This window comes from Paralichthys olivaceus, chromosome 5 (genome assembly GCF_024713975.1).
Source record: "Paralichthys olivaceus isolate ysfri-2021 chromosome 5, ASM2471397v2, whole genome shotgun sequence".
Lineage (NCBI taxonomy): Eukaryota > Metazoa > Chordata > Actinopteri > Pleuronectiformes > Paralichthyidae > Paralichthys > Paralichthys olivaceus.
In genome coordinates this window covers 27068607-27082920 of record NC_091097.1, presented here as the reverse complement: position 1 = coordinate 27082920, position 14314 = coordinate 27068607, and the positions used below count along the sequence as shown (strand labels likewise).

General features: G+C 41.6%; 2 long non-coding RNA genes across 2 annotated transcripts; both read left to right on the top strand.

The window, feature by feature from the left end:
• Positions 1–10275: 10275 nt before the first annotated feature.
• Positions 10276–11655, top strand: LOC138407742 (uncharacterized). Its single transcript, XR_011241077.1, has 3 exons — positions 10276–10807; positions 10999–11541; positions 11643–11655. It is a non-coding gene; the product is annotated as an uncharacterized lncRNA (long non-coding RNA).
• LOC138407743 (uncharacterized) lies at positions 11649–12372 on the top strand. The gene is made up of 3 exons (XR_011241078.1): positions 11649–11696; positions 11783–11935; positions 12078–12372. It is a non-coding gene; the product is annotated as an uncharacterized lncRNA (long non-coding RNA).
• Positions 12373–14314: the final 1942 nt, after the last annotated feature.

Here is a 14314-nt window from a genome sequence, read left to right as displayed (position 1 = left end):
TGGCTTAAAGAGCTCTCATCATATTTACCATCAGAAAAGATTTTGTGTGGTCTCAGGGGGAGGCCATCAGTTTTTGATAGGTGTTGGGGAGGATTTCTGGCATTCCTACACAGTGGAGCTGCTCCGGGGCCTGACACGGGTGGTCAACATTGAGATAGGGCTGGATACACTGAATGGGACTGTTGTTATGTTGTTACACTGTGTGTGATCTGGATTTTGTTGTGGTTTATTTTTGTTTATTTATTGTATTTTTTTGTTTTTGTAGTTTTTTTGTTTGTTTTTTGTGTTTTTTTTGTTTTTGTTTGTTTTTTGTTTTTATCTTTTTTTTGTTTTGATTTGTCAGTATCATCTTCGCTGATGTTGTTGTTATTTTATTTTATTTTGTTGCTGTGGTTATTGCTGTTGTCCTTTTTCGTTCCACTCTGGCCCATGGGGTGGGGGTGGGGGGGGGGCAGGGATTTGATGCCCTGTATCACTGTTGTTTGTTTGAAAAATTGAAATAAATAAATTGTTCAAAAAAAATAATATTATGTGTTACTGGCCTCCACCAGCCAGACATCTGGAGTAATTCACAATGTATTGTCTTTCGCAGGTTTTGTGACCAAGATCTTCAAGACAGGCTCATCGAAATTTTCAGTGTTGCAGTTATAAACAGCATATTTTTGTTTAAATATTTTGTATTGTTATTAACATATTTTGTGAGTTTCTCTGTCTAGGTATCCTTCCCAGCTTCACCAGATTTTCACGGTAAGTTAGAGTGGACAAGAATGTACAATATTGGAAATTGGAAAAGCACACCTGTTGGTCAAGTTACACAAACTCTTAACTTTTACCCCAAATTGTAGGCCAACGTGCGACGACCAAGGCAGGACCACCTGTGACGAGGACAACCAGGGTCCAGTCAAATCTTCTATCTTGGTGAGTATGTTGGATTCATAGCTTTATAACTATCCACCTTACTGTTCTGTTTTGCTTCTTTCCCACTTACATTCCTTTTTTTGTTCATCCTATGATCATCATCTACTGGCCACAGACGGGAGAAACTTGGTTGAAGGTATTGTATTATGTATTTAAATCAAGATTTATATTCAATTTAAATTTTGTTACAAGACAATTAGTTTTTGATTCCCAAATTGTTTCAGAGATGCCGAGGAAGGGCAAGAGATTACAGGCACAAAAAGTGCGCTGCTCAAAGCTCGACCTGGCAGATCCAACCCCAGTCAGCCCACCCGGTCTTGGCCGAGAGGTACCTAAACAATAAATATATAGCTGAATTTGACAGCATTATCCTACTGTAATGTAAAGATAATGTATTTGTATCAATTGATAAGTTTCATGTATCATCAGGTTCCCAAAGTACAGACCTCTCCACAGCCAAGAAATGTTTGGAGGACGGATGGACCCACTGGCTCCCATTCTCCAGCTAAAAAGGTGGGCTTTTATATCTCCCACACTTTCCATACAACATGCAGTCTTGAACTTGGTATTTAGTTATCAGATGACTGAAACCACAGAACCCACCACCATCAATACACTCACTCACTCACAATTACGCACACCCACACTGTCTCTGTCTCTTCGGTATATCTATACAATACACAATGTCTTGAGTTTCACATACTTAGTATTATTTTTTTCCTCAGATGGCAGAGACGCCTCCACCAGCCAGACATTTCTGGTCAAAGGACAATTCGCACACCCCTGTGAATTCTCCACCTGCAAAGGTATGGATTTGTGACACATTGGAGATATGGGATGAAACCAGACTCCGTTATAATTTTACGAGTTATAACGAGTTAAGTAGTCGTAAATACTTGATTTCCAGATACATTATTTATGTTTTAGAATTAAAAAGTGACTGCTATGTTTGAAAAAAAGTCATTAATCAATCAAATTTAATTTCATGTCATCAGGTTTCCAAAATACAGACTCCTCCCCAACCAAGACATTTTTGGAGGACAGATGCACCTACTGGCTCCTATTCTCCTAAACAGGTAGGCTTTTTATTCTCCACACTGTGGAACATCTATACAATACACTGTGTGTCATGAAGTTGGTATTGTGTTATTAGATGGCACTTAGATGGCCAAAGTGGACACACAGATATGACCTGAACCCAGAATCTGTTCAGTCTGATTTTACTGAGTCAACTAGTCATAAATACCTGATTTGCAGAGACAAATATGTTTAATAATTATCAAGTGATTGTTTTGTTTGACATGAAGCCAAACATGACATTTAATTTTACATCATCAGCTTCCCAAAGAACAAAACCCTCCAAAGCCAGGAAATGTGTGGAAGATGGCTACACCCAGTGGCTCCTGTTCTTCAGATATGAAGTTAGGGTTTGTTATTTCTCTCCACAATTAATACACAGGATACACCTAAAACATTGCATGTGTTCAACTTAAAATAAATATATAATTCTTTCTAAATATTCATGACAAAAAAAAAATCACAACCCTTAAAGTGTACTCTTAACAGTGCTCTGTCTCAAATTTGCACTTGCCAATGTATTAGCATAGAGATGGGCCTTTTTTAAATGCGTAGGAGGTCCAGCTAAACAGGTTGTAGAAAGCTTTCATTTTGTGTGCGTGTGTATCAGGACAAACCCCATAAATTGAATATTAATAATAATCCTTTATACCATACTTTGTTTAGCTTCAGCCCTGGGCAGATGAAGACCCACTGTTTGAGAGCACAAACAAAGAGAGAGGGACCATGTGGACGGTGAGGGCAACTCATAGTCAGAATGATGGTCGGTACAACACATTCTCCAGGAATCATCAGTGCACCTGTATGGCACTGACATTTTTGGCTTACCACAACGAAGGATTGCGATTCAACAGAGACAACCTCGACAGAGTGCTTCAGCAGGGAGATGTTCTCTATGTTGGCATCAAAAACCAGCTCATTTTAGATAAAAGCTTTGTAAGTGACCACCTGACAGTCGAGGAAATGCCGAAGCAAGTTTTAACAGACACTGATATCTACAATGTCCAGATGTCTTCAGTGAGATGTGGCTGCGTGAAGGCCCCAGAACACACCCCTGTTGGTTGGTTGAGTCTTGCCAAACAACTTGAGGCTCTGACAATAGAAGTCAGTCATGCACTACTCATGGTATCTCCTGAGTGCTTTGCAGTTTTCCGGGACAGATCAGGGCATTATGGACTCTTTGACTCTCACACAAGAAGTGGAAGAGGTCTTCCCCAGCCAGAAGGAACTGCAGTTATGCTGACTTTCAATCATCTCTGCGACTTGATCGACCACCTGCACAAGCTGTTTAAAGACCGTGGTTGTTATGCCGGCTATGAGTTTGTGCCTGTTTCTTTCCATTCTGTCCATTCCAGTGGCAGTCCTGCACAGGCAGCTGATGTGGAGGTTACAGTAAGTGCTACATCTGTACCTCAACCAGACACAATTTCACAAAACCCAGAATCGCAAACAATGTCCCACATACCGGAAGCAGAATCTGTTACTGTTGAGATTTCTGATCCAAATGTGCATATGTCAGATGTTTCTTCAGCTCTCCCACAAGCACAACTAACTGTGGAAGCTGAAAGCCCAGAGAAAAATGAATGCAAAACACCACCAAGAGATGTAGACTTGAATCTAGGGGCAGATCAAATAAACAAATCAGTTAAAAATGTATCAAAACTAAACAAACATCGTCGCAAAAAAGAAATGCGTACAAGTAAATCTACTCCCATTCACAGAAGCAAATGTGAAAGAAACAAATGTGCTCGCTGTTCAGAATTTAAGAAACTGCAGGCTATGTGCAGTAAATATACCCAAGACCACCATTACCACAAGCAAAAGGTGTTATCATCCAAACGTAGATACACCGGTCCTCGTGTTAAAGGCAAAAGGATGTCATACTCTGTCTGTAGGTACAAGACAAATCCTCAATTTCGGTGCAGACGGAAAAAATACATGGTCCACAAATATAACACAGATTCTGATGTCAGAGAAACTAAGAAGTTGTACATCAAATCAAAATATGCATGTGACCATGTCTATAGGCAAAAACAAAAACAACATATTAAAACCAGGTATCACAATGACCCAGAATTTAGACTGAGTCACTTGCAGCGCTGTATTCTGCAGAAACGACAAAAGCTGGCTAAATATCACAGTTTGCAGTGTGCACTGAGAATAAGCAGAAAGTACAGACATCTTGTGATCCACCAAAATCCACAGCCTGAACTTCAGGCCCAGCCTGTGATCAACCGTGTGATGCAAGCTGCGATTTCTTCCTTCCATGAAAGAATCCGTAATGGCCCCACCTATATTTGTACAGTGTGCCACAGGGCACTTTTTGCTAATCAAGTTGTGCGTTGCAACAGGTCCAAATATGTCAAAAACGTTCACTTGGTAGCCAGTTGCTTAACAGGGAAATATGTTCACGTTTGTGACACAGAATGCTTGCCTACTTGTACCATTCCACAAGAAAGGCAGCAGGAGTGGATTTGCCACACTTGTAACAGCCACCTGAGAAGAGGAAGCATGCCATCCATTGCAGTGGCTAATGAATTAGAGCTGGCACCTATCCCACCAGAGTTGGGTGAATTAAATGTGCTTGAGAGACAGCTAATTGCCAAAGTCCTGCCTTTTGCAAAAATTATTGCATTGCCCAAAGGACAGCAAAGAGCAGTACACGGCGCTGTTGTGTGTGTGCCATCGGAAGTAAGTGCAACAGTGAACTGTCTCCCAAGACCCAGCGGTGAAGCCCAGCTGTTACAGGTCAAACTGAAAAGGAACATCAAGTACAAAGGGCATCAGTACTTTTACACTGTCAACATGAGAAATGTGCTGGCAGGACTACACACATTGAAAGAGATGCACTCAGAATATGAAGACATAACCATCGATGAGAGTGCTACTTTCAACGCAGATGACCAGCCGGTGGAGGCTGAACCAAATGGTGAACAGGCCGATCAGTCCAAATCAGACCCAGAGAAAGACAAAGAAGAACTTAGACCTGGTCTGGCCCTGGACACCTGCATGCAGCCACCTGACATTGCACAGGACATTTTATCATATGGTGAGGGAATATTTAGCATTGCACCCGCCCAAGGTAACAAACCCGTTGGCTTCTTTGCTATTCCAAAACTAGAAGCCATGGCCTTCCCTGTTCAGTTCCCAACTGAACAGAACACATTGGATGAGGTCCGGCAGATTAATGTGTCCCCAAGCATGTACTTTAACGCAAGGCTTTTCTCAGCAGATAACTGCTTTGCAGTGGACCAGACTTACCTGTTCTTCTCGCAGTTTGTGACAGAAACACACATTGCTAAAAACAGCATGTCAATTCAACTGCGTAAAGGTAAACCCGTCACCAGAGATGGACGCAAAATTTCCAGCCGGATGCTTCAAGATAATAAAGAGGTTGAAAGACTGATAACAAACAAGGATGCGACACGATTCATGCAACCTCTTCGAGGCACTCCGGCTTATTGGGAAAAGGCGCTGAAAGACCTACATGCCATGGTCAGACAGGTGGGCAAGCCCACATTCTTTCTGACATTTTCTGCTGCTGAGATGAGATGGCCTGAGTTCATAGAGGTCATAAAAGCACAACAAGGTGAAAGTGTTGACTTTTCACAGCTCGACTGGAATGCAAAATGTGACATTCTACGAAGCAACCCTGTCACTGTGATGAGGATGTTTGAAAAAAGGGTTGATGCGCTAATGAATCTGATCCTGTCAGACGCACAGCCCATTGGTCAAGTAGAAGATTACTTCTATCGAGTGGAGTTTCAAGCCAGAGGAAGCCCACACATCCATTTGGTGGTTTGGATTAAGGATGCACCTGAGTTTGGAGAGGATAAGGACGATGAAGTGTGCAAGTTCATCGACCAGCACGTAACATGCCAGATGCCTGACCCAAATGCAGACCCGGAGCTCCACAAAATCGTCTCTGAGGTTCAGATGCACAGCAGAAATCATTCCAAATCTTGCAGAAAAGGCAGCAGCGAGTGCAGATTTGGTTATCCTAAAGCACCCATGGACAAAACCATCATCACTTGCCCAGATGATCGTGAAGATGATGATGACAAGAAACCAGCAACAAGTAAAAGTGGGACAAAAGGGAAAAAGTCCAAGCCAAAACAGAGACGTCTTCGACAGATCCAAAAGGACGCCATGGCTAAACTCAAACCAATATGGACTTTCCTTAGTGAATCAAAGAACCCACCCATGACTTTGTCAGAACTGCTGGAGAAATTCCAGATGACCCACCAAGAATTCAGGGTCAATGTCGAGAATCTAACTACCGGCTGTGTCATTGTGATGAAGCGTCGTCCAATCGACTGTTGGGTGAATGGATTCAATGACCATTTGCTGAGGGTATGGAACGCTAACATGGACATTCAGTTTGTTCTCGATGAGTACTGCTGCATCGCGTACATGTTGTCATACATGTCCAAGCCGGAACACGAGATGACTCAGACGCTCAATCAAGTCATTGGTGAAGTGCGTAAAAAAGACGTCAATGAGAAAGACGAAATGAAGCAGATCATGCAGGCGTACTCCAAGCACAGAGAGGTAAGTGCTCAAGAGTCTGTGGCGCGGACATGCAGCTTACCACTAAAAAAGTGTTCGCGCAGTGTGGTGTTTGTACAGACTGATGAAAACGCACTGAAGATGAGTCTTCCCATGAGCAAGTTGAAGGAAATGGCTCCTGATACAGAGCAAGTGTGGATGTCGGGATTACCAGAGAAATACGCAGACAGACCCGAGGAACTCGAAACCATGTCTTTGGCTCAGTTTGCTTCAGAGTACAGGATACTCTATGGACGGCAAACAGAAGGTCCAAATGCCATTCGCCTTTTGAATGAAAGAGGATTCATTCAAAAAAGAACTAGAGGAAAACCTGCCATCATCAGATTTCCCCGCTTCTCAGAACAGAAAGACCCAGAGAAGTTTCACTGCAGGTTGCTTAAACTGTACTTGCCACACAGATCCAATGATGACCTCAAAAGTGAACAATACCCGACATATGAGCAGTACTACAAGTGTGCTACCAAATGGGATTATGCAGTAAAAGACCTGGTGGATGCCATGAAGAACCGATATGAAGGACATGGCAAAAAACTGCAGAAGGCCCTGGAAAAGGTCAGTGAAGAAGGTTCCCTTTTTAATGCATGGAACCGTTTTGCATCAGAGGCTGAGGTGGATCATTTGGAGTGCCTGGAACAGCGACCAGTATCGGACCTCAATGAGGAAAATGAGAGAGACGACGTGCCTGAGTATGAAGTCACACGTGATGGAACTGTACCAGCAGTAGAGGCACCAAAGCTGAGTGCAGAGTATGTTAGACAGCTGTACCGAAGCCTCAACGAAACGCAGGCGTCCATTTTCTACGCTGTGCGCGAGTGGTGCCTCAAGCGTGTCTGGGGCAACAATCCAGACCAATTCTTTTACTTTGTCTCCGGGGGAGCTGGCTGTGGAAAATCCCATGTAATCAAATGCATATATGAGGAGGCCACCAAGATTCTGCACCAACTCCCCAGATTCTGTGACCAGGCAGACATGTCCATGCCTGCAGTGCGACTGCATTTACTGGCACTGCAGCATTCAACATATCTGGAAAAACCCTACACTCCATCCTCAAACTGCCAAAATCTTTGAAACCACCATATCGAGGACTTGGCAACGCATTGGATGAAATGAGAGCAACGCTATCCAATGCAGACATTCTGATAATCGATGAGATATCCATGGTTTCCAAAGAGTTGTTTTCTTATGTCCACTGGAGATTTCAACAGATCAAAGGCAACAAGAAACCTTTCGGAGGGATGTCTGTCCTGGCAGTAGGAGACTTCTACCAACTGCCACCCCTAGGTAGAGCCAAACCACTCTGTGTCTATGAGGGGTCGGTGCTTGACCTATGGAAGGACAATTTTAAAATGGTCACCCTGACACAGATCATGCGTCAAAAAGATGATCTTGCTTTTGCAGAACTGCTGAATAGGATGCGCGTCAAGCCAAAGACAGAAGCACTATGTGACAATGACAGAGCTTTGCTCAACACACGTGTCACTGACATCAACAACTGCCCACCCAATGCCCTGCATATATTTGCAACAAACAAAGAGGTTGATGCGCACAATTCTGCAACCGTAAGTGCTCTCCATTCTGACTTTGTCAACATCAAGGCAGAAGACCATCTGAAGGACATCCCCAGCGGGCAAATGGTCCAGATTGGAGGTGTCAAGGGAAACAAAAGAGATTTACCTGACAACATACAAGCTGCGCACGGCGTACGCGTTATGCTCATCAGGAATCTGGATGTAGAGGATGGACTTGTTAATGGCACATTTGGAACGATTGCCAACATTGTGACAAGAGAGGAAAGTGGATGAACGACAGTGAGACTGGTTGGACTTAAGTTAGACAATCCAACCGCCGGACAAAAACTCCGCAAAAAGGTAAAAGGACCGTCAGATGACTTGGTGTATATTGAAAAGAGCGAGGAATACACCAGCAAAAAAGGAGTGGTCCGAAGGCAGTTCCCGATGAAGCTGGCCTTTGCCTGCACAGCTCACAAAGTGCAAGGCATGACAATGCAGTCTGCAGTAGTGTGCCTGAAGCGTGTGTTTGAGTCTGGAATGTCGTATGTTGCCCTCAGCCGGACAACCTCACTTCAAGGACTTTACATAACAGATTTGGACGAAAAGAAAATCTATGCTGACCCTCAAATCGCAGCTGCAATGGAAAATATGGAACAAGCATCTTTCCAGAGCACAAGGCCACTGTTGCAAAACATCACAGCAGCAGATCAAACAGCTCAAACTTTGACACTAGTACACCACAATGCTCAGGGACTTCCTTCTCACATTGAGGACATGAAGTGCCACCATGAACTGCGACTTGCCGATGTTCTGTGTATAACAGAAACACATTTGTCTGGATCAGTTGATTCCCCACAGTTCCAGTTAGAAGGATACAACATCTTTACACGCAGCAGACATGTGTCCTACACAAATTATCCAGACATGGCAAAAAGGGATGGAGGTGGAGTTGCAGTGTACTGTAAGAGCCACATTCAAGCAGAGGCTCGAAGGTACATTCAAAATGTGACTGATCTTGAGTTTGTAGTTGTAAAATTGGAGAACCCAGTCCAAGCACTGATTGCAGCTGTGTACAGACCACCACACTTCAGCCTTGAGAGGTTTTTACCAAATATGTCAAATCTCTTGGACTCTCTCGCCATAATGAATCACCAGCCTGTCATTGTGTGTGGAGACTTTAATGAGGACCTCCTCAGCAAAGGAAAGAAGACAATTCATGAACTGTTTCAGTCCAGAGGCTATACACAGATAATCACAGCTGCAACAACTCAAGGTCAGACACTGCTTGATCACATTTATGTATCTCAGCCACATATGTGCCTCCAAAGTGGTGTGCTCCAAACCTACTACAGTTATCACAGTCCAGTTTATTGCGTTTTAAGTCTGTGATAACCATAGCAGCTAATATATATGAATATAACTTTTTTTTATTTGTTGATTTGCTGGCTGTTTGGATTGGCTCCCAAGGGGGCGGTTCAAGTAGCGGCATGTTTTTACAAATTCAAAGAGGTATTGAGGGCTTCTACTGAGCGGGCTAAATGGCATTCGTTACATCACCATACAAGCCAGTAGTCTGTCCAATTTACTTTTTTTTTTTTCTGGGTGCTGCGTTCAACCATGTTACTTAAGCCCAAGTTTTCTGGGTTATTTGTTATTCCTATTTATTTGTGTATAATCATGCTACTTAGGCCTAAAATGTATGGATGTGTTGTTATTTCTATTTATTTGCGATTCTGTGTATAATCATGTGAATTAAGCCTAAGTAATCTGGAAGGTTGTTACTTCCATTTCTAATCGTGTTAATTAAGCCTACGTTCTCTGGGCTGTTGTCATTTGTATTTATTTGTGATTCCGTGTAGTATCATGTTACTTAGGCCTAAGTTCTCTGGTCAGTTTTTATTTCTATTTATTCATGATTCTGTGTATAATCATGCAACTTAAGTTCTCTGGACGGTTGTTACCTCCATTTCTAATCATGTTACTTAAGTCTAAGTTATCTGGACTATTTTTATTTCTATTTATTTGTGATTCTGTGTATAATCATTTTACTTAAGCCTAAGTTGTCACAGGGCGTTGTCATTTCTATTGCATGACTTTTTTATTTCTTTTATTTGCTGGCTGTTTGGATTGGCTCTCAAGGGGGCGGTTCGGGCAGCGGCATGTTTTTACAAAGTCAAAGAGGTATTGAGGGCTTCTACTGAGCGGGCTAAATGGCATTCGTTACATCGCCATACAAGCCAGTAGTCAGTCCAATTTACCTTTATTTTTTTTTATTTCTTTTATTTGCTGGCTGTTTGGATTGGCTCTCAAGGGGGCGGTTCAGGCAGCGGCGTGTTTTTACAAAGTCAAAGAGGTATTGAGGGCTTCTACTGAGCGGGCTAAATGGCATTCGTTACATTGCCATACAAGCCAGTAGTCAGTCCAATTTAACTTTGTGTTCTGTTAGGTTGACATTTCTTTGTATTTGTTGAATGTCATTTTTCTTTCTTTTTGTATATTGTTTACCCGAGTGTTTTGAGTCATTGTAAACTCGTGGTATAGTGGCACAGTTGTCTATTGGGTGGACATTGATTGACAAATGCTGTGTAACTGTAAACAAAGTGAGATAAAAAATGAGACAGAGGGATCCCGAAGCAGTTCCAGTGCAATGCAGTTCCAGAGATCCAGATGCAGACAAGGAAAAGGACAGCTGCTTGAATGAAGAAGTTGCAGCCCAAAAAGAAGAAATTGAGGTAAGTAGTAGTTGAACATAAGTATAGAGATGCACAGACATCATTGTTGGTGTTTATTCAGTCAAATGTTCATCTACATATTGTTTGGTATATAATGCCCAGAGAATTATTGTTTGTAACTCATTCAGAGAGATCTAGAATATTTTGTAGGTTATGCTGAGTATCCTGATGTTTGTTTTATTTTTCCATAGCCACCCACAGTGAAGACGGTTACAGCGGTGCAAAGTCCGAGAGGTGGCAGTTCAAAAGAGGAAGAAATTTGGTAATGCACCACACAAAATGTCTTCACCTCTTTGTCTATTAAGGTTGTTATGCCTTTTGATAATTATTCTTAATTGCTTAAGTTAGTTGCTGAAGTTATGCCCAGTGCCTAATGATGCTTTTGTTTCCTCATGCCATGACACCCACATGAGGTAGTGCCTGACTACTCGTTATCATATGCAGAAAAACTGCGTAAAGCTAAGTACTCATTTTCTTAAACATAATACAATTCTGATTTTTCTCTTTGGTCTGAAACATTAAAAGTAATGCAGTTTTGTTTTCTTTTTCTTTTTTGTAATATGACTGCCACTTATCTTGAAATGGTGAGAAAAAGTCATGAGGACGAGCAGAACAAGAATGACCAGTTCCTGTGAGGGACCCAAATGAGGCTGGCAAGGAGAAAAACCTGGTCCATCAGTGAAGACAGCACTTCCATGTCCAGTGAAGAATCAGCATTACACACAAGGCTTGAGGTGATACCTTGCACTTTATGAAGACTACTGCATCATTACCGTTGATCAGATGTACTACCTGCCAAAGATATTTCATCAGCAACTTGTCTTTTTCCCACTAGAAATCAGAACAGGGAGAATCTAGACTGACATGTCATAAGACACCAGCAGTTTCAGTAAGGGAAAGCAGAAACAACAATAATTACGCAAGTGATGCCAACAGCAGCTCTTTTGAAGTTTCTGTTTATGCTTTTTCTTTTAGAAAATTAAAAACCAAATGAGACAGAGGCCAAATCAATGATCAGCAAAATGGGTACAGTCATAGCTTTATTGAGGGACAAGAGGATCATCAGTGAGAACCCAAGTAACAACAGCAACCTGTGAGAGAACTCGAGGGAAGAAGCGACATCCCAAGGTAAACAATACGACTAACAACTGGCATTTAATCTTTTTCCAAACTGGTGTTTTCTTTGAGTTCCTTACTGAATTCAAATACAGTTGAGTCACACTACAATGTAAGATTGCCATTACTGATGTTTGCTTTTGTGTGCTTTCAGGGATAGAGGAAGATGGCTGGATTCTTCCAAGATGTCCCTCTGCTGCACATCAAACCAACTGTATCCATTCTCCATAATGGTTACCTCAAAGCAAAGTCTTAACCTTTCTTGATGCTGCATACTATGTGGTTTGACATTGTGCTTATTGTAGTGTTTTCATTTGAGTGTTTTGAATATTTCCCTTTTGTTTTTATAAATATAGATGTAGGGAAAGTACAATACAAATACATACAAATTTAAACATATTTTTAAACAAATCATAATTTATTAACTTTTATGGCACTTATATTATTATTCCTCGAGGAATTTAGGGATATTATTCTTCGTTCTTCTTCCGTCATTTTTTCGTCCCGCTACTCCTCCCACAGATTTCGTCGCACATACTCGAGACCTATAAAAATACATGCGGAATTACGTCGAATGGTGTGCTATGACTTTTCTAAGAATTTCGTCCAATAATTTGCTCAAAAATCGCGAAAACGCGGCCAAAACCGACGAATGGGACTCAAGGTCTAACGCCCAAAAGAGCGAGAGGGCAAAAACGGGCGTTTTTCAGCCACTTTTTCTCTGTTTAAACACTTCTCCTAGCCACAAACGGAGTCCGACAGACATGATTTTTACATCTGGTGAAAGTAGAGTTTGTTTCCTACGCACACATGCCACTCTGACATCTCTCGGTCCAGTAGTTTAGGCTGAGTCAATTTACCGAGAAATCTTTTCCGGTCTCACCTCTCCATTGACTCCCATGTTAATTTTTGGAAAAAAGTCCGAAAAGGAGAAATACGAAGACAAATTTCTAACTCGCTCCCACGGTCTCATTTCTGAGCCCTTTCTTGCCAAAACATATCTGTACGTTCGTGGAAGTCTTGGGATTCTCACAATGTTTTCATTTCTTAGATAGGACTTATAGTTTTTGAGTTACAAGCATTTGTTTGAAGAGTGGCGCTAGAGCAGCGCCCTCTAACGTTTTCATTGACTTCAATGGAGATCACCAAAAAAGATTCCTGATGAGAAAACTAAATTTCTAATCTCATTTCTTAACTCTTATTAAATATAAACATATGTGGACGTCGGCCAAAGTCTTGTGATTCTCACAATGTGTTTATTTTTCAGATACGACTTATAGATTTTGAGTTAGAAGCTTTTGTTTGAGGGGTGGTCTGAAACCAGTTTTTGTCTCCAAAGTGTGCGCGCAGCAGGTGTTCCTCATCTAATCAGTGAGTAACCATAGCAACCCCATAGACTGTCAGAGGTCAAGTCTCCTCTATAAATTTACTAGATTCAAAGTTTTTGCCACCATCCGCTTTGGCCCAGTGGTTAAGGCACTCGGATCATGTGACGTAAGTCTGGGTTCGAATCCGGGTGAGGGTGGTGGTTTTTGCTAAATTTTGGAGCATTTAAATAAAAGTAAAAATAAGCCCCCCCACCCCCCCCATAGTAACTAGATATTACCAGGAACATGTAATGGGCCTTTATTTTGAAAATAAGCCCCCCCCCCATTATAACAGAATGTTACTAGGAAGTCTATACAGAGCCTTTATTTTGAATATAAAAATAAACAACCCTCCCCCATTGTAATAGAATGTTATCAGGAAGTCTGTACAAAGCCTTTATTTTGAAAATAAGCCCCCCCATAGTAATAGAATGTTACTAGGAAACATGTAATGAGCCTGGTTTTTCAAAATAAAACCCCCAGATGGTTACAGGATGTTCCCAGGGAGCTGGAAAAATTGTGGATTTTCAAAATAAAACTCCCAAATAGTTACAGGATGTTCCTAGGAAGAGTAAAAAAAGCTAGAATTTCAAAATAAAATCCCCAGATTGTTAAGGAATGTTTCCAAGAAGCCTAAAAAAAGCTGGACTTTCAAAATAAAATGCCCAAATAGTTACAGAATGTTCCCAGGAAGCCGGAAAAAGAGTGGACTTTCAAAATAAAACTCCCAAATAGTTACAGAATGTTCCCAGGAAGCCTGAAAGACGCTGGATTTTCAAAATAAAATGCCCAAATAGTTATAGAATGTTTCCAGGAAGCCTAAAAAAGAGTGGACTTTCAAAATAAAACTCCCAAATAGTAACAGAATGTTCCCAGGAAGCCTGAAAGATGCTGGATTTTCAAAATAAAATCCCCAAATACTTACAGAATGTATCCAGGAAGCCAGGAAGGTGCTGGTTTTTCAAAAATAAAAGTCCTGGATGATGACAAGACCTTATCAGGAAGCCCGAAGGAGTCTGGATTT